We start from the raw sequence: 26,595 nt of genomic DNA on the forward strand, positions 1-26,595 counted from the left end.
TGGCCACAACTGTAGGTGTGCCTGAGCGTACTGGCTAAATTGTATGGTTTGCAATACCTAGATATGGAATTTCGTCCTACTATCATTGGAAACACATACATAACAACAATCCTAAAACTCGATAGGAACACCTATCTCCGCCCCCCTCCCCCCCAATTGCCCCTAACTCTCTGCGGACCTAAGTAAGGAACAAGTAAAAAAAAAAAGTTTAATTACACTCTGAAATTCGGCCCTTGTCATACAAACATACATAGACTGAAATAAGCACTGTAAGCATTCGCTTAGTCACAGTTTGGTTTACAACACACCGAAACCAGATCCTCGCTGGCCGTGATGGTTTTATGCCGAGAATAGAGCTGGCTCCACAGTAGTTCGGAGTCCACTATAGACGTGGCGCTACAGTCTTCCGGAGCGCTTCTGTGCTGATATGCTTACTGCATTGCCTGATAAGTAATATCTCCGATACCGGTCTCTCGTTTATTTTCTTGTGATAAATTGCGGGTTTCCAGATAGGCATTTCAATTAAATTACAGTAAACAGAAAGACAGCAACTCTGCAGAAACAGATACAAAAATTCATCATCCGCTGTGTTTCTAAGATGTGTAATCAAAACTTCGAAGCTCAACACGACTTCGCGCAATAACGCGTAAAGTACTTTTTTCTTGTTCAGGTAAGCTTAAAGTTAACAATGAAAATGTTTCGACGTAATTCTCGAGTTATGATAGAAAGATATTGCGAAAGACAGCCTTTTTCTTTTCTTTTAAAATTAGGTTTTTTTTTATCTTTAATTTTTCCGTGTATTAGTTTATGGAAAGTGTAGCAAATAATAAATAAAGCGAAATTTTGGTTGGGTTGTATCAGATATATTAATAATAAGTAAAATCTTCGTTAAAAATTTTTAAATTCTCAAGTAAATACATTTTTATCCTCACTGAAAACCTTTCGCTAAGTTATTATTTGCCTTATTTTCCGAAAGCCCCGACTCTAGGAAACTGCGCTTTATTTCCCCGCGTTAGTTTCTGTAGATAAAAATTATTCTCAAATAAATTTTCAGAAAGAACAAAACACTGATAAAAAACCTGGTTGCAGTTTTATTCGGACGTGACTTGTTTCGACGAGGGAACACCCGGTGGCAGTGGCGGGAAGAGAAATTCGCCAGACGAGTCGCGCCGGCCCACTTCCGCCTGCAGATCTGACCGCACTGGTAAGGGAAGGGGAGGGGGGGGGGCGGAGTGAGGGAGAACAACAGCAGCTCCGCAGCACAGCAGGAAGAGGCGGGCCATGCGCGGAGGTGCATCGCTACGTGCTGGCTGCACCCGCGTGACGTGACTGTCGCTTCCACCGATAACCTCTCCCCCGCCCTTGTCATGCTCTTTTCCAGAGCCGCCCGGAACACCGTGCAACCACAACCGGTGTTGCCAACTATTCCGCACTACACATCTCTCCACTTTAAGGAATTTCTTTACAATTATAACAAGACGGAAACAGCCTGCCATCCAAATGATAATTTTACACTGTTAGAAATTATAGTAAATTTACAAACTTTACAACGAAGAATTCACCTGAAATAAACTTAGAGCTCTTCGTAATTTAAAATAACACGGTCTTCGTAGAAAAAACGCCGTATTTTGACTTCCGAGTTGTGTTTTCCGTTATAAACAGAATGAACACACACACGTGGAAGAAATTACTATATTTTTGTAGTACCCTCAACCAATTTTAGATGTTTTTTGTATACCACGATTATTCTTGTGAATTAATTTTCGAAGTAAGTGAACTTAGTGTAAATCTATGAAGATAAGGATATATTTACGAAGATCCCTGAATAATTTGTCGCTGCGCAGATTGTTGGTAGAATACCACGAATTATCTTTCTACTTTAATTTTAAGTAAATATACAGTGCATTTTTAACTCTTTCCTGAAGCTAAATTAAACTTAGTACAATGACTGTATTACATGTACTAGATGCTATACGATCGAAAGTAGTCCACAAATCAGAACCACGAGTAAAGTTTTGTTGATTTGTTCATATATAAATCGCTCAGTGTCGGGGACATAAGACAAACCAGATGTAAGAGTTCACGAGCCGTTCGGGAATATCTCGAATATAGGCAACTCCATGGCTTGTTGTGGAGAGGGTTACTCGAACTTATACTTGAAGCATTTTTGGAAGCCCTGCTTAAAAATATCCTTCAATATCCCTCCGCCAAATGGCAGACTCAAAACTGCCATGAGCCCAGTGATCTGTGTGCATGTGTCGATCACGTGAAACCACCCATGGTCGCAAACATGTCACTGTCACGCTAAATCTTGCTGTAGCGTTTATTTCTGACGCAGCATGTGCAGTAAGAGCTAAGTCTCGAGACTAATTTTATTGATCTATCTGCTACCATACTGACCATTTGTAAGTTCGGATTTATGAACTACGCGAGAATTAAAAAAAAAGACACTAAAAGTTAAATAACGACGTAATTAAATACCCGTTCATAAATAACGCAATAACGCAGTGCAAGAATTTGCTTACTTTGAACTTCTTGCGTTTCGGCTTGCGTTTCCGCCTTCTATATTCGAAGTGAAATGTTCCGAAAACTTTTAAACATACAGACGTGTGTTAAAGGCTACGGTTTCATTGTGATCACACACATCACGTTTTCACTTGTTAAACTACCTTCAGTGAAAGCAAACGATGATTTAAATCAAATAATAAAATTACATACGTTTAACTGAAAAAAATATGAAAAGAAACCATATTAAGAATATTCCTACGCATTGTCATAGGTAAAACGATGATAATGGCATGAAAATGCGATACCCCAGCATTGCGGGGAAGGCGAGCCTGAAGGGGTGTATTTGTGTTAGTGAGGCGGCTCGCCGGTTCTTATATAGCGCGGTATCTGGACTGACGCGGTATTCTCGTCATGCATAGGAAAACTGTGAGATTTGAGCGGTGACTACAACATTAGATGACGGAGGAATTAAGATAAAGGTGTAATAAAGATATTTTGGGTGCTTTCAAAAATCTGTACCGGGAGTTTTATGCCTAAAAATTATTCTGAAGACACACATTTTAGCTATTTTCACTCTTCTAACAATACAGTTTAAAAACGAACTACGGACTCATCCGCCGTCAAGCAGACAGCACTCTAGTAGCCCGGGCGGGAGGGCAGGCAGGCGCTGAGGCAGACGGAGGTCGCCGCGACCCAGCGGCGGGGGCCGGCCGCCGAAGGTGAAAGTCTCTCTCCGGAAGAGCCGACCAGGAACTGGCGCCCGGACGTAACCGCCCCGCGCCGTTGCGCAACGGCAGCCCCGTGGTCGCAGGCGGCCCGACAGCCCAGCTGTTCCCGAACCCGCCAAGCTCCGCTCGTTTCATCAGCGTGGAGGCCCTCCCCCGGATAATTTGACAAATTTACTCTTTCACACAAAATTACTAACCCAAACTGGAACACAAATTTCGACGACTTTTTTTTCTATTTTATCTTGGGATATTTTGATACCCTTTCCTGATAAATTATTCTCAGGTCAGTTTTATAAATGCTTACGATCAAATTTCCGGTAGATCGCGTCATAATACGTGGCAATAAAATCTTTGAATGTTTTTCTAATAATTTATCATTATTTGAAGTAGGTATTGACAGCATCTTAAGTTACACGATAGTAAAAACAAGAAACACCTATGCGGGGCCCTGGGCGATTTCCCGGCTCGCCCTGCCCTGGAGCCGCCCCTGCGTTTCATCGCTCTTTTTTTTTTTTTATTGAAACTCCTTCACAGTCGGCGGCGACTCATCAGATCGTAACGAAAAGTGCAACGCTCATGAGTAGGGTGTTCGATCGTGGAGACGGTTAAGGAGAATTACGAGATAACTAGAGTCAGACTCTTTGCAGGTTTTTAATCGGCATGTTTGTTACAATTTTAAACCTCATTTGCGTACATTACTTTTTTTTTTTAGATTTAACGTTAAAATTAGTTATTGTATATTTCGTTTTATCTTTCCAGTAGATTTGGAAGTGTGAATTTTCACTTCTAGCGCGCGTGGTAGCCACGCACCCCATTATTTATTTATTTTATCTTTTCGATCCTTTCTTCTCACGAGGCCGCTCCACGCGAGAAATCCCCTGATCGACGAACGTGCTTTTGCTTAGGCGTGTTGCGAACAAAACAGAGCGCTCCCAGGGTCGTCGAGAGAAACCAAAAGCCTGGGGGAAAATTATTTGTCAGACCCCCTCTCTGTTATTTAATGTACAGTTCTTCAAATCCTTACAATATACAATAAATATTACTGCGTGTACCGCATTACATTTTAAGGTTTCCTATGAATTCTATTAACAATAGATTTGAATTGTTTGTCATATTAGAGTAAAACCAAGAATTAGCAAAAATATCGAAACTAAACTCCTTTTCAGGGATTTTACCTACCTCACCCCCCCCCCCCAGGTTTCACCCTTTTGATGGCCCTGAGCATAACCCTACACTTCAGAAAGCAACATTGTTTCCCAATATTCTTAGTGCGCCACCTGATGACCATATGATGACATGTCTTCCTACCATGCAAGTATCAACTCCGTCTTGGATTAACAATCAACTCTCAGCCCTAAAAATGGTGACGTTCCACCAACTTTTCTCGTAATGTGACGGCAGCACACTAACAAGCTGTTACTGATACCACGAGAATTTTATGCCAATTATTGGAAAGGAGTGGAGATATACGGGCTGTACACACCGATGCACCAGCTTTGGTCATGGAAACGACACTTGTTATTTCGCACACCAAGCGTATGAATAATGTAAAGTTATTCAGTCTAACATTACTACCATCCTGATAACAAACATCCAAGCACCAATTTTGAGACAGGTATATTGCCAATTTTGATAAATATTCGAATTATAGCCTTAAAGTTAATACGAAAATGCCCCCACACACGATTAGTCCAGCTCCCAGTTCGAACTTCTCAGTTCGAGCTGACAGTTGGGATTGATTTGAGGCCCTCTGCACACACGATCAGTCCAGGTGCTCAGTTCAGAACGAACAGTCCGCACTGATAGTAGGGACTAACTGAAGCCTCTCCACACATGATCATTCTTGTGGTAGCTGTTTCTGTTGGATGTATCGTTTCATCGTAGAATATGGACGAAACTTTGGATATTACAATTACAGTTGCACTTTAAGTTGGAAAAAGGGAAAAAATAGCAAATAATCAAAGAGTATAAACAAAGATGTCTGCCATGACACTCAGCTGATGGACAGATGGACCTACTGTTTGAACTGACAGTTTGGACTGTCGAGACGCTGTTCCCACACACGACAGTTATAATAAGTGCGACTAATGTCTGTATTGATCATGTGTAGAGGCCATTAAGGGAGAAAAAATTATTTTTGTGGACACCAAATTAAAACATTAAGCCTTAACTTAAAAGTAATAAGGCTTAAAGACTATCAGGAGTTATAATGTTACTTTGATACGAGATGTAAGGCAGCTAAGGGCATGCAGTATTTTTGCCGTGCTATGAGTTACTACGAGACTTGAAGAGAAAAATTTAAAGTATTATCGTTAGAAATAGCGTAAAAGGACAATGCACAACATTGTGTGGTTTCGTAGATAATTAGTTGCACGTTATAAGGATACAGAAGAGTAGAAGTTACCATTTTAAACATATTAAAGGGCTCCGAATAAAATGTTTACCAAACGCCAAAAGCATTGTTAGTAGGCATCCCACATAGCCTGAAGTTCGTGCGAAAACTGACTCCAGAATTTTCCTATATAAACTCGTATTAAAAACACACAAACACTTAACAATGCAATTTCGCGCCAGGCAGGTGGACCTAACGCTTGGTTTGGCACGTCATCTTTGTTATTTCGTTCTCTTGGCTTTTCGGTTTCTTTTGACAGCTGTTTCTGCAAATATTACACGACTAATCTCTTGCATGTTGTGTTTAGTCGCCAGTTTTGTCACCAAATATTTACTGAGTGTTACAATCTAATAGTCACGCGAGTGTTCATAAGCATGATCACTCGCGTGATATTTTACACAGCGCGAACATCTAGAGGCAAGATTTGCTATCGAACACAGGAACGTAACTAGATTAGTTTACATCCGGGGCAAGAACTCATTTTGGCGCCACCTTTTTATCAAACCAACCAAACCAAAACCTTCCCGATAACACTTCATATCATCCCCACATATTTATTCCACTGTTCCAAATATTTTTTATTCAACTTATATGGTAAATAAATATATTTACTACTTGAAGTCATTTCATTTTCAATATATCGCAATATGCGCAAAATAACAGTTTTTTAATATTTTACTATATACATGTATCCTTGTGTACGTTTTCAATACAAACAATTAAGTTAATCTGTTCTCCCCCCCCCCCCCCCCAACAATCAAAATGCGGTGCCCGGGGCATAAGCTCTGTCTGCCCCCTCGTAGTTACGTCTCTGATCAAACATCAATTGCAAAAAGGGCTGTGGTAGGAAAACTACAGGAAAATCAATGTCATAAAAATAAAACAGCCAACAAGGCGGGGATATATTTGCAAGATATTGTTTACTTTAAAACTGATGTAGTTACGATAAAGGCTTGGTTGAAAGTACTGACGGGAGATGACATTAAATATATCACAGCGTGCTACCATATTGTGCTGCGACGGGTAGCGTTCGCCCCCGACGTTCATCAGGGTAGCAACTAAGGCTGAAATAGACATGATATGGTTTGAATTGAACTGGATGCAGTTTTGCTGAAATTAAAAAAATAATAAATGCTTGTTCTAATCAAAATAAATAATTTAGCATTCAATGATTTTTCTGTTTCATACTGGAGATACCTACAGGGCTACACGGTTGATAAGTCTGAATTCGAACAGCAGACTTAGGCTGCAGGTTCATCACGACAAAATAAGTTGAAAATGTGATGGAACTTATAGTCTAAGTACTTCCCAAGGCTGGTATTCGACTTTAAAGTTGGGTCTGAACAAATTTTTATTGTAAATAATGGAGAAAGTATTTCAGATTGAACACTGTGCGTCTCGTCTGGACCTTGCTCATTATTCAAGAACGAAAATTTTGCTCGTAATGCGAACAAGCCCCAGGTAAATGGAAAGGGGATCTACCCCTTTTATTTGAAAGGGTCTATGGGTCACATTGTATTAATCCTCTGTCGAAGTCCCACTATAATTAGTGTAGGAGAGGCAACCCCCCAAAGGTGAAAATTAGACTTAGAATAATTTTCGCAACCGATGTAGGGACAAAAATGTCTAAGGATTCATAATATTTTTCGAAATTATTTTGTGCGTTGTTCTTCAGAGTTTAGGGCTACGAAAAAAGTTCCGTACATTGAATTTGACTTATCCGCGAGGCTTTTGGGCAGCATCCGACCCTTTCGATGTGGGTCTCAAACCCCCATTTTCACAGCCGGTATAGGGAAAACAATGTGAAAAGACGGAATATTTTTCGCATATTTGTGGGTCCACTGCAAGCCACTGCACGAGGAGTACCGCGGGAACTTCTCCTGGTTGTGTTTCATTGGATGCATTTATACAACCACAGCAAATTTTGTCGCTGAAGACAAATTGTTTCATTGATATAAATTGGGTTAAAAACTTTATTTTCAACATTTTTTTTAAACTTTTACTACCAAATTTTCCAATTAAATCATTTTTATACAGCGTCAAAAATCGGGATGGTAGTAGAACATCATTCAATTAAACATAATCCAGATGATGAGTGTTCTATTTTAAAAACTGTTTCTATTATTTTGAATATATATAATGCATTATATATACATACATTAATAATATATTATATACATATATACACATATGCAGCTGTCCATAAGAAGTATGTTAAAAATCCTTCCGGCATATCTAATTTTATTATTGTAAATGGAGAATGTACGTGTGTTTAAACTACAAAACAGCTAGACCTACTTTAAATATTTCACTGTTATAAAACTGCAGAAGGTTTTTTATGTAGTCATAGGCTATGCTTTATTTTAAACAATTTATGTTTTCGTAGATATAAAAATATTTACAATAAACTGAATAAAAATGGATAAATTGACTATATTACAGATTTAAAGTTTTTACAGTGTAGTAAAACTCCCCATCCCCGTGCGCGAAATACCGCTCTGTATCCAGACTGTACAATGACAGCAGGCCTAGAGGACTTGCGAAGGACAGCTATATATGCTTCGAATACGAGATCCATGTTATGGAGTGTCAATGTTGGATATTTGACATTAATTTAGATAAAAATAAAGTTATTTTAAAATAAAACTTGCTATTTTAAAAATCTTTATCCAATCGTGCGCAGCCGGGAACCACAGCTAGTGTGTAAATAACATAGGCCTAATGACTGGTTTGATGCACCGAGTAAGATGGGGAAAGAAAAAAGAAATCACATCTTCAGAGCTATCAGGTAAAATCCAAGTTGAAGAACGACTCTTCCTAAAACGCTCGTACCTGAAGGAAAGCTCTGCCAGCTGCTCTCCGCAAACGCCGTCGACGTCCGCGCTTTCACCCGACTGCCGCTCCGCTCCCGACACACCTCCTCATATAGCCTCCTCCCTCTTCTGCCCCGCCGACACCTTGCTTCCTCGGACACGACCCTCGGGGAGACCGTCGTCTCGGCGACTACGGGCGTCCATTACCGACTACTGGCAGTCTACCACGTGAAACTATGAAAGACATCGGGTACGACAGGCGGTGACATGAGAATGGAACACTGACGGAAGGACTTTAGAGGGGAGCGGGTGTTCCCGAGAAAACCCGCTGGCACACAGTAAACGTAATTTCCCAATTGCGACGAATCCAAGTTTGAACTTCGCCAGGAATCGAACCCGGATAACCTTAGCGAGGGGCTAGTGATATGACAACCCGACTGCCACCTCCTCCCCCTATCACCTGAATCAAATGGGAGCTTGAGGGCATGGGTATAAATTCTGAGGGAAGAGAGAAAAAGCTCCCCCTGAAATTATAAAGCCCCACACTATAGTTCTCTTGCTCTTGCAAAATCCTAACTATGAAACGGGAATGGTAAACGTAATTCCGCTTCCTCCACACCCTTACCCCGGAATCATGCAAATTTTCGTCCTTGCTTGTGAGTGGTAGTCGCATCAAGGTCAAATAATTACCTTCAGAGTTTTTCAGGTGATGCTGCAGTCACAATTTCCAGGCTACTTAACTACTACTACCAAACACAGCTGCTGTTGGTGAGTTCTGCTTCTTGCCTGGAAAACTCGCTGCGACGTGACTTGACTGCAAACTGCTTATGGAAGGTCGTTGGTTCGCGCCCAAGCCCCTCAGCGCCACTCATATTAATTTACGAGCACATTTCATCCTTCGCTCACCATGATCTCGGAAAACAATTAGGTAAACAATTAGCTCATGTTTTACTGTTGTTTCTGATGTTCCTACCAGAACTAGGGATTCCCACTAAGCAGCTATTTGAAAATGAGACCCAGATGTGGAATAACAAAAATTTAGAACTTATGTGTAATCATGTTAATCACCAACATACAACTGAATTCATATATTTGTGATAAATCAGCAGGAATAACTGTGGAACAAGGAAATCCCTAATCTAATATGGATGAATTGTTAGACTTCTGAAGTGTAACACTGTGAAACATAAAAATTCACTTACCTTTAAGTTTGTCGAGCCACTGCTTCTTGACTCGCCCTAACAGCAGTAGATCAGATGTTTGCAGCAAACTCTTAGGCGATCCGGGGTCGAACCCCGAAAGGTTTTCCACAAAGTGCTGGCTGCTGAGAGACGTGTACAGGACTGCATTAAGGACATGTTAACAGCAATCCTCAGACCCTTCAGGAGTTCGAGGCCGACATCGCGAGGCTTGTACTCCTTGCCTACCCAGATTCTCCTGCCGAGTTCCGACAGCAGCTAGCTAACGCATTTATAGATGGACTCGAGGAAGATCAGAGGTCCAGCACACCCTTCACCTGGCCCTCCACAAGTAGATTTGCAATGCACCGATTCATGCCCTAAATATAGAATCGGCGCTCAATGCGTTCAGGGACACCAACATGAAGACAAGATGAACAGAATTAGAACCAGACCGCGAGGGAAAATACTAATGCCACCACCAACGAAGGGGATATCATCAGAGCTCTGAAGAAACTGCTGAATGGCAATCAATGCTCCTAGATCAGGACAGGTGGTCACCCACAGTGCTTTTCTTGCCAAGAACTAGGACATATTTAGTGGGACTACCCAACACAAAAGAAAACCTCACAGCAAGCAGAGAAACATGGAAACAAGCAGTGGCTGGTGTGAAGAAGTGCATGCCATATTTTCGGGAAACAGCCCCTAGGACGTTCCCTGTACATCTACTCCTTATAGAAAATGACAGTCTATTACTTAATGGATAGGTTAACAGCAGACAGTCCTTACTTACCATCGACACTGGAGAATCAGCATCTATACTCCACACAGACATAGTTAATAGGAAACATCTGGATTTTAAGGTACCGATAGGGAATTGGACATTTCTGTTTACTACCTATTTATTACTGCTTATTTTACTGATTAAGTAAACTTGGGTACAGACATCACAAAAATTAGATGTGCCCATAATGAAGGTAGGGGTCAAAGAAATGGTTTAAATTCTGGCCAATCATGAGCAGATAATAGCTGGAATACAGGGAGACCCTAGGGGCAACAATAACTACATCATCGAGCCAGATATGACAAAAAGACTGGAAAGACTCCTGATCGGCCGCAGCATTACCAAGGTTGGTGATAATGTACATGTAAGGGTGGCCAACCTCGATTCCAAACTAAAGGTTTTTAAGCAAGGCGAACTAATAGCCAACTGTGAGTAGCACAGTGTGAAGCTACTCCACCTGATAAGTACACTCTAGCACCACTGAGCCCTGAACTAGAGCAGCTATTAAAACAATCTCAGAAAAAACCTTGCCCCTGAAGAAGCAGAAAAAGTTACTATTCAGGATGGATAGTATACCTATCCTGGTGTACAATGACCCTGAAAGAAAGAACCTAGTCCAATCATCAAATTGCTTTTGGCAAAGCAAGAAGAGGCCGAGATGATTTCAGATATGGCGAGGAGTGGAGTAATAGAGCCATCAGAGAACGACCCCAGTTATTCTGGTTGCAAAGAAGTTATGGACTACCGGAAACTGAATGATATCACCAAAAAGGACAGCCACCCCTGATAACACAAAGGGATTTCTTGAAACTCCTTACATGTTTAACTGTTCTACTTTAAGTGACAGTAAAAATGATTATAAGATTATTTGAAGGCAAAGAATATTAAATTACAGCGAATGCATTTAACATAGCTTAAAATGTTTTACTAACTAGAATTCTCTGTATATTTTACTCCTATTTATAACACATGATAATCATAAGACAAATTAAGAACTTCTGAATACTGAATGCTTATTTTTATTTGCTCATTTAGTGACAGGGATATGGTAACAATAACAATAAATTGCATTATCTGAGTACTGAGGTTTTGTCCAATAGTTCATTTTCCCAACTGTATGGCATGCAAGTTTCAACTTGCTAGACGAACACATAATTCTTGATAACTTTTACAAATTCGTGAATTTTTTTCCCTACAGATTTTCCTGCACAAAAAAAAATTCACAACCAATTTAAGGTTTCCTAATTTTCCTGGTCTGGGACCCACCATGCATGTGCACTGAGTCAGATTATAAGTAATTTACTCCCAATAATTTCAAAATTTCCACCACGTAAGTCCTTATAAGCATAGATGTACAATATGAAGCTCTACCTTTCTCTTTGGGGTACCAATTTCTTTCTCCAGTCACATGCTTAATTGGTCCCATGATTGCAATTAATTGGACTATTGGCAAATAGGCTCTGCTAAAACTGACCATTGTTATCTATGAATTGTTTTCAAAGGGTATAAGGAGAAGGGAATATTTTTAGGGTAGGCTAGAGAGGGTTAAGTTCAGCTACCCTTTTTTTTCATTTCAGATAGCCTTACAATGTATAACACTGTTAATAAAAATATATTCTGAAAAAAAAAACTTCCTCTGTACAGACATTGGAGCGAATGCGGGCGAGTTGAAATTGAGACTTTTGGACAGTTGTGCGTCAGCAAGAGCGCCACCACATGGACTTGCTACTACTCTCAATCAGGGTCGTGATATAGCCTTTGTGGCACTAGGCTCAAAATCTCCCCATAAACACATTTGATCAATAACTATTGCATATAAGGATGGTAACTAAGTGGGCACACGTGTCCCACATGCCTCAATCTCGCAGTCAAACACCTCTTTACAATAAAACCCATATAAAAAATGGAAGTGATTAAACAGCTAATGATATGTAATCTGTAGGCCTATATGTTGCAGACGAGGCTACCTCGTGTCCTGGCCTAAAGTTACGGAAAAAGAATAATTAAGTTACATAGTCGACCTCACAGAGCGCGCCTCAAAGCAATGAAAGAGAAGTTATTGTAAACGGCGGATGTTAAGAGATCCGCTTTATCAAGTGACGAAGGTGATGAGGTGCGAAAATTGCTTCCGGCTCCTTGAGGCGATGATAATTTGTCTGACAAAGAGACTTGTGTCATGGCTGCAAGGGAAAGCTTCCTCCCTCCCACAAACTGACCAATATGTAATATTTCAATTCATACCAAAGGTTAAACAAATTAAAGCCTTTTAAAAAAATTAATTTTAAGGTACACATTGAAACAATTTTAGCATTTACTTAAATCTTGGCAGTATTTATAAAGTTTGATAAATATCCCTCTGAGCAGGATGCATTCAGTACACTCAGAATATGGTCCATCTACATTCTTATATTTACCCTGAAAACACACACAATCAATGCATGGACTAAAAACTGAAACATACAATAAAATGAATAAAGAAGAGTAAAACACTATCGGGGACGTGGCATCAAGTGACGGACACACACATGCACACACGTTGGTGGGAGAAAAGGGACCATGAAGCGAGACGAGGTACATCAGGCTTAAAGGAGGGCGTAGCCTGGGCCGACAACAGTAAAATGAAAATAATGTACACTCTGCAAAACTGGGAAATGTATTGAATGTATAAAAAAAAACAAATTACCACTCACCCTCAATTCACCAGATCCTGGATCAAAATCTCCCCCCCCCCCCCCCTCTTTCTGTAAGGGCTAAAAATTATTGATGAAGTGCACAACTTTAAAATATACATTAAAATTTAACCCCACTTCATGATCACATCAAATCCTTCAAATCTGACACGAAGTAGGAAACCAATTACATCACTGAAAAGTCACTAGAGCAGCCATAGCATTATTTCCAGTGTAACATTTAACATGTAGAATATATCTCAATACTTGTTAAAACATTTTTTCCTGTGGATTTGCCATTAAAAATGCTTCCAGTAAAAACATATTTTATAGTTATTTAAAATGCAAAATAAAACTCTTAAAATGATGAACTTCCCATTTGATAAAAATTATCATGAATCTAAAACTTGTACAGCAGTTTTACTGACTGAAGCCCTTGATACAATCAATTTTTAAAACTATAAAATAATTAAAGAAAAATGTTAGTGTCAAGTGCTTTTAAGAGAGGCTTGTGCATAGTTACCCAACACCATATGCAGTAAAACCACTATGTAGTGATCTTCATGATAAAAAAAAAATCCTATAAAACTATTTGCTAAATCCCAATAAAAATTGGTTGTCTGTAAAGTCGGTTTACGGACGTTAGTTTAACGTGACAACGTCATGACGTCGTACCGACCATGGCCTTTAAGCCCGTGCTCCGCACTGCCAGTACCGTATCCCGTTTTCGGAGCGCGCCCCTTGCCCAGCCGGATTGAGTCAGGCGAGCGCCTCGGGCCTGACCCCAATAGACAACAAACCAAATTAAAAGTCACCGCGGCCACTGGCCTTAATTAAAATGCCCGTGAATGTCGGAATAGGAGAAGTCCCTCTAAAACAATTCACAGTGGGAAAACATGGTAGTAAATTTACAGTCACCAACTTGATGTCACATTTTAAATAATTAAATACATTAAAACTATTGTTAAGCCTTAAGCACCCAATTACCAGGTGCTACATTTTAATTGGGCACCTGGAACATGTTTTAACTGGTAATATAGTAAATTAAATTAATATAAGTTTTTTGACGCCGACTCACAAAGAAGAGAAAGTTTCGCTTCCTTGCGAGGCGGCCATGTCCGGCAGTCTCGAACCACTCCGCGCCGGGAACAGACGTGTGTCCGTGGGCAGCATCCAAGTTTCTTTCATTGATTAATTTTTATTCTATACTAAATCTTTAAATTTAAACCTCATTAATTCATAGCTGCCCACGTAGACTCGGCGCGTATTTTATGGAACCGGGCCTATCCCGACCGTCTTCACCGTGATACCGTGCTGCAGATCGTATCACTCGCGTAAGAGTTTCGCCTAATTTAGGAGCCCGCTCATAAAGCCCCCCTGCACCCGTTAATGTTCGGCGCTGGCCGTCTCCAGCAAGCATCGACCCGCGTCCCGCGAGACTGCCGCGGTAACCATTAGTGTCGCGTAGTGTTATGTTTTTTCTGTGTTAATTGTGTAACGGCTAGACGTCGCCAAGTGTTGGTGAGAGTGTTTTGTAGCAGGACTAGATTAAAGGTAATTCTCACCAACTCGTGTATACTAATTTTCCGGAGTCTCCCGGCCTCCACACGGCCGAGCGGCCTTCACAATCAAGGGAGAGCCATTCAGGGTAGATTCAAGCCGTGTACCTGGCGGGGCACGCGGGGGCAGAGTACCCACGACCCAACACCAACGGCCTAGCAGCCCGCTAGCCTGGCGCCCCTCCGGACAACAAGAGCATCGCGACGCCCGTAGCGCCCGTCAGGTACCCCCCGGGCCTTTCACATAGGTCGGGTGACGGCAAATGGCGCCCTTGCGTTGGGCATAACTACAGCCGAAAATCAGACAAAGGGGACAGAAGACGGCCATTTTGGACGCGCGCAGTGGAATTTGGCACACAGAAGGGCAGCGACAAAGGGACCACCCGGAAGCGCGCGTCACCGCCCGCGCCGACCCTCGCCAACTTTCACTTTCACCCCCACCCCTCCCCTTTGGGCCTTCAGCGAACATCCTCGCCCGCACCCCCCCCCCACCCACCTTCACATCCTCGCATTCTCCGCTTTGTGCGGCTGTCCGGGCGCTCTCGGCCGCCGCTACACACGGCTATCCGCATTCCCCCCTTCGCAGTGGCCAGTCTCGGCTCTCCCTTTTGTGCGGCTGTCCGGGCGCCTCTCGGCCAGCGGCTCAAATCAGCACGCGCGCCAACCCCCCTCACCATTCTTCATTCATCGGGAGTCTGTTTGTAAACAGAGCCACGTGCGCGCACGAAGCGACTGTCAACACCGACGCGCCGCGCGACGCAATGGCAGACAGACTCAAGATGAACACCTGTCGAGTCTGCTACTGGCCACAGGGCAGGGACCTGGTAACGGGGAAAGCGAACCCTCTACAGACATGTAAATGCGCACCGGATTACAACTTGCCGGCAATCAAGGACGAAGCACTCATAGAACCGTGGCACGACAGCACGGAGACGGAATTACAGGCGCGAACACCACCGGTGGACCACACATCCCTACCGAGCCGTACCACCCCGGCCATCACCGCCCCCCCAACGACCCACGCCAGCGACTGGAGCTCGCACCCTGGCCACGCGACGCACGCGCTGGACATCACCGAGGCCAAGCGCGTGTGGCCCGGCCTGGAAGACCTGGCACGAGCCCTGCCGCCCCGCAGAGCGACTCTGCCAGAGTTCGCCGGAGCCCCGCACGAGGACCCAGGGGAATTCCTGACGCAGTGCGAGGCGCGCCTGACCGGGTGCCGGACGCACCAATCGGAGTGGACAGAGTGGGTCAGCGAGCAGCTGCGAGGGACCACTCGGAGCTGGTGGAGCATGTGGGGCCGGTTTGCCATGCCATGGGGCGAGTTCACGGACACGTTCCGACACCGGTTCGACACAGGATCGCACCTCGTCGAGTGTTCCGCCTCATTCTATGGGGCTCGGTGGAAGGACAGCGAGGCAGTGGAGGCGTTCATCGCCACTAAACTCCAATTGTTTCGCCGCATCTCGCCCGGCACCCCCCTGTCCGGGACACTGCCCATCATCACGGGCTTAGTGAGGGACGAGCTGCAGCCCTTTCTGCGTCGCTGCCACACCGGCGGTGTAGCGGAGTACGTGCAGGAAGCACGCGAGACAGAACGCAACTTCCAGAGAGCCTGCAAGCGCGGCCCGACCACGAGGGGGTGACAGCCCACCAGAAGCCCGGCGGAACACCGCACTACGGGACTCACCCTCACACCAACACCGAGGACTACGAGCCATCGAGGCGCCGCCAACTTGGCGAGCGGAGCGACCGCGGGACGCCGGAGCACGGGAGCAAGTCCCCCTGTGTCGCTTGGGATGCACGCGAGGCGAACGTCACTGGCACAGCGAGTGCCCGCGGGGATTCCGGGCGGCGCGACCCGCCACACCGCCGCGCCAGGAGATGCACGTGGTACCACCTCCGCCACAGCACACCAGATCGACCCAGTCGGGAAACGGCCCCCGGGGGGACCGGGATTAGAGCCCCCTCCCCCCGCACAGACCATCAACCCCGCGCCTGGCGGGGTGCGCGCCCTCCCGACCTTGGGACAGCTGGGCCGCCCGCGGGACAACCTGTTCCGCATCCCCGTGGAGGTGAACGGCATGCCAGCTGCCGCGCTCGTCAAATCCGGAGCGAGCGACGTGTTTGTATGCCCCGCGTTCGTGCCCGCAGGCGCGTTGCGTCCAGGCACCGGCGAGCTGCGCCTGGCTACCACCACACACACCGGGCGGATGCTGGGGCATGCTGAGATCGTGGTGAGTACGCAGGAATTGAACAGTAGTGTGTCCGCAGTAGTCGTGCAAGACTTGTGTGAGGAGGTGGTGCTAGGACTCCCCTGGTTGGTCCAGCAAGATGCGGTCTTGGAGCTAGGACCCCCCCGCCTCAACCTGGGAAGAGCCGAGAGGTACGTGGTGTACGCACTAGGACAGACGCCCCCCCGACAGGACACGGTGCTGACCCTGGCGGACGTGCGCCACAACGTCCCCCCCTTCTACCAGGCTGAGGTAAACAAGGTCCTCGCCGCCCGACCCGAAGTGTTTGCTGTGGACGGAACCTTGAGGCGGACCACCGTCACCGAACACTGCATCCCCACCCTGACTGATGACCCAGTGTTCGACCCGCCTCGCGGCTACGGGTTTCGCGAGCAGCGAATCATCCGGGAGCAGGTGGACGAGATGCTGCACGACGGAGTCATCGAGCCGTCCCACAGCCGGTACAATGCATGCATTGTGCTGGCCAACAAGAAAGACGGGACAAGCCGATTCTGAGTGGACTTCCGGCCGTTAAATGCCGTGACCGTCAGCGCCCTGCCCCCCAGATCAGCGTCGAGGCCGCCGTAGCCGGCTTGGGAAGGGCCCAGGTCTTCAGCACCTTGGACCTGAAGTCCGGGTACTGGCAAGTGCCCATACGACGCGGGGACGGAGGTTCCAGTTCAGAGCCATGCCGTTCGGCCTAAAGTGCGCCCCGTCTACCTTCCAGTGCATGATGACCCGTGTGCTGGAGGGCTACATCGGACAGTTCACCCTAGCATACCTGGACGACGTCATAGTGTACTCAGACACCTGGGAGGACCACTGCCGCCATCTGGCCTTGGTGATGGAGCGGTTGGCCACAAACCACCTGACGGCCAACCCAGCCAAATGCCATCTCGGAGCCGCCGAGTTCGACTTCCTAGGCCACGTGGTCAACGCGGAGGGGAACCGCCCCCAACTAGGTCACCTCCAGCAGATCGCGATGGCAGAAGTCCCACGCACCCGGAAGCAACTGCAGCGCTTCATCGGGCTGCTGAACTGGCTACGGAACTATATTCCGAATTTTTCACAAGACATCGCGCCTCTGACGGACCTGTTGTCGCCCCAAGTCCGCTACCACTGGGGCTCGCCCGCCCAGACGGCATTCGAGGCCGTCAAGAGCGCGTTCACCTGGTGCCACACACTGGCCCGCATCGACCCCGAGCGCCCACTCGTCCTCCAGACGGACACAAGCGCCCTGGGAACCGGAGCCGTGCTGTACCAGGTGAACGACCACGGAGAACGGCAGGTGGTGGACTACGCCAGCGCGAACTTCGGCGAGGCGGAGAGGCGGTACCACAGCAACGAACAGGAGTGCTTGGCGGTGGTGTGGGCCGTAAAGAAATACCGTCCAAACCTGGAGGGCAGGCATTTCACCCTCCGCACCGACAACCGCTGCCTCACCTGGCTCCACACCATGCAGGGGAGGAAGGGGAAGCTGATCCGCTAGGCGCTGCTCCTACAGTCGTTCGACTTTATGGTCGAGCACGTGCCAGGCACGGAAAATCAGCTCCCCGACCTGCTCTCGCGCGAGCCAGACGGCAGACGGGAGGTGCTGGACGAGGAGGAGTGGGACGAAATCCTGCCTCCACCCCACACCAGCACGACTGCCGACGGACACCCTACCTGCACCCGCCTCACGCTCGGCGTAGATGGGACCGAAGACCCTCCCAGTACCGAGGCCGACCTGGAGCAGCGCGTCCTCATGGCCCAGCGCCGCTCGCCGGACGCCGACCGGCGCCGCGAGACAGCGGGCGGAGGAGACCACCCCGCCTGGCAGCTCCGGGGCGACCGGGTCATAAAAAGACCGCCGGGGGAAGAGGACGAGTGGAAGACCTATGTCCCACCCGAAGCGCGCGAGGCAACACTGCGATTCTACCACGATCATGACCTCGCCGGACACCCGGGCTCGGACCAGACCCGGAGAGCCGTCTGCCGGTACTACCACTGGCCGGGGGTGAACCGGGATGTCCGGGTCTACGTCCGGGAGTGCGAGATCTGCCAGCGCCGCAAGGCCCGCAGAGGCGACGGCACGCAGCAACTGCAGCCTCGCCAGCCGTCAACACCGTTCCAGACGCTCGCGCTGGACGTGATGAGGCCGTACCCCCGCTCGCCGCGGGGTAAGCGCTTCCTAGTGGTCGTGACCGACATGTTCACCTGCTGGACAGAAGCCTACCCCTGCGGCAATGCACGGGCGGCCACCATCATCGAAGCCCTGATGCGCGAGTTCCTCACTCGGTTCGGCTACCCAGAGTCCGTCTTGACGGACAACGGCAGCCAGTTCCTGGGGGCCCGGTGGAGAGGGTGGTGCCAAAAGGCACACATCATCCACCACACCACACCCTCATACACCCCAGGGCCAATCCGACCGAGCGCAGGAATCAGGATTTGAAAACTCAACTGCAGCTGCGCCTAGGGAAGGACCACACCCAGTGGGACCGCCACGTCGCCGACGCACTGTTCTGCGTCCGGCGGCGCGTGAACGCGGCCACTGGGATGACCCCCGCCGAGATGATCCAGGGGCATAACCTGCCGCTGCCCGGCGAGCTGGCAACACACGGCGTACCGCACCCAGGAGAGCAACCAGAGGAGCGCGATGAGCGACGAACCCAGGAGCACGACGCGGCACGCGCAAGACAAGCCCACTACAGTCAGGGAATCACGCCCCAAACAGCGCGACCCCCGGCACAACTGCGGGCCGGTGATCGGGTGTACGCCCGAGCGTACCCCCTGTCGGCAGCGCCACGCAATTACTGCGCCGGACTCGCTCCCCGCTGGGAGGGGCCCTACACCGTGACGCGGCGCCTGGGGGCGAAGTCTTACATGGTGGACTTGGGCAGCCGCCGCATGCAGAAGATCCATCGGGACCACCTGCGAGTGGCGGCGACCCCCAGGGAACCACTCCCGACCGAACCCGAACATGGGGACACAGAAGACGGACCAGACCTCCCCCTTGATGCACTCCCTCCTGGAGGACTGGAGCAACAGCGAGAGGAAGCCGAGGACACCGCTCCAGACGAGCTCGAGTACCTCACCGACGGGGATCTGGACGCGGACGCACCCCACGACCGCGGCGAGGCACCCTGTCCCGCAGAAACCGCGTCACGAGGGGAGGCCCCCGAGAGCGAGCCGCCCCCGCGGCATGAGGAACCTACCGAGACTCACACCACGCCGCGCCGGCAGAGAAGGGGCCGGCCCCGCCACGCCAGGTGCCGGGTGACAGAAGTCGCGGGGGACGACTCCGCAGACCCCGCCGGAGCGACCCCTGACCCCGAACCCATCATATCCGACCCAGACGAGGACGAAGAGGAATCGCCCCCGAGCCCGACCAGAGGTGGGTGGGGGCACGCGGCCTCCCTTGCCGACGCAACTTTCCGCGTCACAGTCACACAACCGCGCGAGGAGGGGGCTGGACGTCCCCGTCGGACACGACGCAGACCAGCGAGGCTGCGGGAGTTCGTCCTGAACACCACCCCCGGGCGGAGCTCACCCAGCCCGGCGCTGATACCCGAGCGGGAACGCCAGCCCTACGGACAGCAAGGCCCGACGAGCCCCGAGGGGAGTAGCCCGCGAGAGCGCCCCCGACGGGAGCGCCGGCCCCCGGCCCACCTGGCCGAGTACGTCCTGGGCTGTCTCGTCACGCCGCCCCACACATCACGCGCCGCGGCGCCGCCTCCCGGCCCAGCTGCCCACGCAGCGACCGAGGCGGCGTCCGCCTGCGCAAGCACCTCACGCGCCGCGGCGCCGCCTCCCGGCCCAGCTGCCCACGCAGCGACCGAGGCGGCGTCCGCCTGCGCAAGCACCTCACGCGCCGCGGCGCCGCCTCCCGGCCCAGCTGTGCACGCAGCGACCGAGGCGGCGTCCGCCTGCGCCAGCACCTCATGCGCCGCGGCGCCGCCTCCCGGCCCAGCTGCCCACGCAGCGACCGAGGCGGCGTCCGCCTGCGCCAGCACCTCATGCGCAGCGGCGCCGCCTCTCGGCCCAGCTGCCCACGCAGCGACCGAGGCGGCGTCCGCCTGCGCCAGCACCTCACGCGCCGCCGGCGCTAAGGCGCCACGCGCTATGCGATCGCGTGTCGAAGGGTGCCGGCTGAGCTAGGGGGTCGTTGTACCGCGGGAGCGGGAACACGGGGCGGAGACGGGCTTCCACTGGAGGGGGGGGCATTTGACGTCGTACCGACCATGGCCTTTAAGCCCGTGCTCCGCACCGCCAGTACCGTATCCCGTTTTCGGAGCGCGCCCCTTGCCCAGCCTGATTGAGTCAGGCGAGCGCCTCGGGCGTGACCCCAATAGACAACAAACCAAATTAACAGTCACCGCGGCCACTGGCCTTAATTAAAATGCCCGTGAATGTCGGAATAGGAGAAGTCCCTCTAAAACAATTCACAGTGGGAAAACATGGTAGTAAATTTACAGTCACCAACTTGATGTCACATTTTAAATAATTAAATACATTAAAACTATTGTTAAGCCTTAAGCACCCACTTACCAGGTGCTACATTTTAATTGGGCACCTGGAACATGTTTTAACTGGTAATATAGTAAATTAAATTAATACAAGTTTTTTAACGCGACTCACAAAGAAGAGAAAGTTTCGCTTCCTTGCGAGGAGGCCATGTCCGGCAGTCTCGAACCACTCCGCGCCGGGAACAGACGTGTGTCCGTGGGCAGCATCCAAGTTTCTTTCATTGATTAATTTTTATTCTATACTAAATCTTTAAATTTAAACCTCATTAATTCATAGCTGCCCACGTCGTCTCGGCGCGTATATTACGGAACCGGGCCTATCCCGACCGTCTTCACCGTGAAACCGTGCTGCAGATAGTATCACTCGCGTAAGTGTTTCGCCTATTTAGGAGCCCGCTCATAGAGCCCCCCCTGCACCCGTTAATGCTCGGCGCTGGCCGTCTCCAGCGAGCATCGACCCGCGTCCCGCGAGACTGCCGCGGTAACCATTAGTGTCGCGTAGTGTTATGTTTTTTCTGTGTTAATTGTGTAACGGCTAGACGTCGCCAAGTGTTGGTGAGAGTGTTTTGTAGCGGGACTAGATTAAAGGTAATTCTCACCAACTCGTGTATACTAATTTTCCGGAGTCTCCCGGCCTCCACACGGCCGAGCGGCCTTCACAATCAAGGGAGAGCCATTCAGGGTAGATTCAAGCCGTGTACCTGGCGGGGCACGCGGGGGCAGAGTACCCACGACCCAACACCAACGGCCTAGCAGCCCGCTAGCCTGGCGCCCCTCCGGACAACAAGAGCATCGCGACGCCCGTAGCGCCCGTCAGGTACCCCCCCGGGTCTTTCACATAGGTCGGGTGACGTCAGTCATAACAAAACATTGATGAAATGATTGCATACATTTATGAATAAAATTGAATCATTTTTATTTTAATAATAAAAGAATAAATAATTGAAATTATATTAGTAATCAGATTTTTAAAATGCAAGAATAATTAACCTTTATTGCCGAAATTGTTGTTGTAATAAGCAATGAAAACCATATTAACTTGTCATGTCCACTAATTTGGCCTCGGCTGTTATGATAGCACAAGCCCCAAGTGCGCCACCCATCCTACATAATCTATGGGGAGGAAAGTTAGTTTGCCACCCGCCCCTAGATGGCAGACAAAAGATAATGTAAATTAAGGAAACTTTGTCAACCTGCCCAGCATAATTCAGGACAAATATGTAAATACCCAGTGTTGTAACAAGAAGTCTTTGAATTATACAAGTGAATGTAAATATTATTGTAATTCTACTATGTATGCACAGGAATGGTACAGATGTGCCCACCCTTATGAATATGTACATGCATTGTATATTTACTCTGGCTAAGCTAAACCAGTCATGGTCGGTGGTCGTCTCTCGGGGCATGTGCATCTCTCTCGCGGGCTAATGGAGGAGCCCAGCTCGAGAGCTGAAATCTTGCTGGGGTGGCTGAGAATAACTAATAGCAGTCCATGGACCAATGGCCGGCCTGTGGAGTCGCTATTACAGCTATTGGGGTGCGGCAGGAAGCAGCTTCGTCGGCGAAGGCACTGCAGGGGAGTTCGATGTGCCATAGTAGCGAAGTGAAGACGAACTGCGGGCTGGAACTTGCGGAGCTGTGAACTGCCGCGCGCAAAACGGAATTGAAATGCATCGGAACTCTGAAGGAAGACATCAGGAACCCTCAGCTGGGGCTGCTATAGCTGTGGCAGCAGTAGCCTCGAGCGGCGCGACCTTAAACCGTCTCGGGGATTTTGGGTGAAGAGGTTGGTTCCCTCCCCCCACCCTGGCTTGAAAAGTACTGCTGTTGACCTGAAGAAGGAAGATGAAGATGGCGCAACGTCAGGCTGCCTTTCGCTCCGTGCGCCCGCAGTTCGAGCCGGTTTACTGGCTCGTCTGCCCACTTCTGTTTTAACTGTGGCTGCCTGGGCAGCTGTGGCTGGGCTGACGAGTAAAGTCGCCCGCCCCTGGGAGCGCTTGCGCCCCTGGTTAATAATAACCCAGGAATTCCCAAACTTTAAATGCGGGCCGCAAGGCCCAAGCACCCAACTCCAGCATGGTTGATTTTTCAGCCCCTCCAACTCTTCTTACCTGGACCCTTCTTCCCTCTTGTCCAGTAGTTACCTGCTTGCTTAATGCATGTTATTTGATCCCCGCATGAACCGGCCCAGGGTTTTCCCTGTGTCTATGCAGGTTTTACCTGGGTCACATTAGCTAGCTTTTAAGCTAGGCGACCAATTGCAGCCATGGCTGGCCAGTAAACCCCAATAAGCACACGATGCACGCGCCCTTGTCCTGCATGGTTAAAAACCCGCATGGTAGAGTGTATAGGCTACGGCCTGAGACACACTTAGGTCCTCCCCTAACCTGGACCCTCCCCTACACACTTAGAATTAACTTAGGCTAGGAAAAAAAATTGCCAGGCAGAAAGCTCTTCCCAGTAATTTCTGGGTAAATAAAAGTGGCATAAAACTTGAGCAGTATTATATAAGTAGCGACCTCCCCGGAGGACCGCTCCCACTCCTACCTCCTCTGGTAGGCAGCAAACTCTCTGGAGGACCGCTCCTACTCCTACCTCCTCTGGTAGGCAGCGACCTCTCTGGAGGACTGCTCCTACTCCTACCTCTAGTAGGCAGCGCCCTCTCTGGAGGACCGCTCCTACCTCTCCCTGCTCTTGGGCAGCGACCCCTGCTCGGGGACCGCTCCCGCTCCTCCCCTCTGCACGGGACAAGTTAAACTTTTCACTTCACTTTATAAACCGTTGACGTATAGATGACTTGTAATTAATTTTAAAAACTGGCATTTGGCTATAAAGTTTAAATATAATAATGAACAAGTTTTCATATAAATAAATTGTAATCATATATTTATCATCAATTATATGAATCACCATAATTTTTTAGTCAATTGTAACATAACCTATTATTACTGCACTTGCTGACAGCGTAACAGAACACAGCATAATGGAACATAGAGTGTAGCGGGACACAGCGTAACGGAACAATGTGCGCAACGGAACACTTTTTCGTGTGTGCAGCCGGCGTTCATCGATTTATTAGACGTCACATCAAAAACTGTATCTAACAGATGGCTTTTTTAAAACTCTATTTAATATATAAAAAATTTTCAGATGTAAACTCCTTTATAAAAAAAACCAAAACCAATATCAACATTATTTTCATTAAAATGGCAAAAATATATTAATATTTGACCAATCTTGTTGAATAAACAAACTACTGTTTGTATATTTAATGAAACAATGAGAATTAAGAATAATCATATATAAAATATTTAAATATTCACAAAAAATTCAGAGCAGAAATATAACACTGCAAAATTAATACTGACGTCGTTCCAAGTGCTCCCTTTGCTCGCACAGGTCGTTATGTTCCCTCGTCGCCTCACCAGGGTGGGGGGGGGTAGTTCGCGGCTTGAGGAGTCCTGCTGCGCTTGGGACGTTTTTGCGGGAAACGGGCTCCAGGTGACGCGCAGCGATGTGGAACGCGGCAGTCGAGCTTCAGACCTGGACCAGGCAAGTTGTGTGTCGCGCCTCGCAAGTGAACAGTTCCGCCGGGAACTGAGCAGCTCCGCCCGCACCGGGCCAACACCTCTACAGATCCAGCTCCCTGCCAGCCACGTGGCGACGTCACGACCCCGAGGATCTCCGCTCTACCTGTGAACTGGCCCACAGGGTCTAAACTTAGGCTAGTTGGCGCCCTCAGCGACGGCAACATCGTAGCAGGGACCGGTAGGGCGACAAATGGCGCCCAGCTAGTGTGGCTACCAAATTTTAGGCAAATCAGATAAAAATTCAGCTTGCTAGACGTACAGCGCAAACCAGTGAAAAATGTGGGCGAAAATGGCATAACTCGCAGGGTAGGGACAAAGGACTTCAGGCGCGCAGCACTAGACAGACAGGCGCCGTGTAACGGGACCCGCCAGAGAAATAAGGTCACGGCACCCCCACCCCAGCAGCGCGCAGGCTCAGGACACCACCCCTCCACCCGCGCGCCGTGCGAGCGCGAAAACACCCGAGGATCACCGAGGCAACACATTTCACCACCGACCGCGACCGCGCAAACATCCACGGGGCGAGGACCTGCGGACAAGACCGCTCGGACGATAGCGAAGGGAACGCCCTCCCGGATCTGCCCGCGCCCGCCACCGACGCCGCGACCCGTCGTCCGGGTCTGACAGCCACGAACCACGCCATGTACGCGGGAGCTGACATAACCATCGCCATGGAGGAGCCCTGCGACCGCTTAAGAAAACCATACACCAACAGCTGCGCTGGTGAGTACCCTCATATGTGCTGCACATGTCAGTTTCCGCACTTAAGGACAGAGAGCAATCTCCGAGCCCTGACAGGCCCTCTGTGCGCCGCGAACAGGAATCCGGGCCGCCATGACAAAGTAGCACATTGTCAACAGTGTGGGACTATCAGGAACCGCGCATGCGCGGACGCACTCGAGTTTGTAAACTTCCGCGATGGACTTTACCTATGTGTCGAGTGTGAAGGACGCACACATAGGCGACAGAGTGGCTCCCTGGCCTTAGTGCACCGCCCCCCCTAGCGGACCTGTTCCTCTCCCAGAATTCACGGGCCACGCCCACGATGACCCACGTTTATTCCTAAGTGCCTGTGAAGAGAAACTAACCCGGCACAACACAGCGCCCGAAGACTGGACGGAGCGGGTCAGCGGACAGCTGCGAGGGGAAGCGCGCACTTGGTGGTCTCAGGCGGGGGGATACGATGTGGGCTGGGAAGACTTCTCACGCCGGTTGGAGGCTCGGTTCAACGACGCGCGCACCCAGAAAAAATGACGCAGTTAACTGTTCAGCCGCGCGCAAGAGAGTGGGGAGAGCGTGGAGGCGTTTGTTTATGGCAAACTCCAGCTTTACCACCACCTTTCACTCGGGGGCCGCGTTGACGACGTGCTCCCTTTCATCGTAGAGTTGGTGTCTCCCGAACTACGCCCATTCTTGCGCGGGGTAGTTGTGCACGGACTTGAAAACTTCCTCGCCCGAGCCAGGTACATAGAATACGATCTGATGGCACACCGACGTACCAAAAATATCGCGACTCCGTGCCCAACTCCGCAAACTCAGGAGGTGGTGCAACCAAAGGACTCGCAAGCAGTCGATCCGTACGTAGAACAGCCGCCTCCGAGAGATAACTACCGGCCTTACACTCCACCACGTGGG

The 26,595-nt window shown here is 49.0% G+C and overlaps 1 protein-coding gene across 1 annotated transcript in view; it reads right to left on the bottom strand.

Moving 5' to 3' along the window:
• Window positions 1-8,521, bottom strand: part of LOC134540881 (methyl farnesoate epoxidase) — a 49,053-nt gene extending 40,532 nt beyond the window's left edge. Inside the window, exon 1 of the mRNA XM_063383909.1 lies at window positions 8,461-8,521. The gene's annotated coding sequence lies outside the window, so the exon portion shown is untranslated. The remainder of the gene's footprint in view (window positions 1-8,460) is intronic.
• Between the last annotated feature and the right edge of the window lie 18,074 nt (window positions 8,522-26,595).

This window comes from Bacillus rossius, chromosome 1, assembly GCF_032445375.1.
Source record: "Bacillus rossius redtenbacheri isolate Brsri chromosome 1, Brsri_v3, whole genome shotgun sequence".
Taxonomy (NCBI): Eukaryota; Metazoa; Arthropoda; class Insecta; order Phasmatodea; family Bacillidae; genus Bacillus; species Bacillus rossius.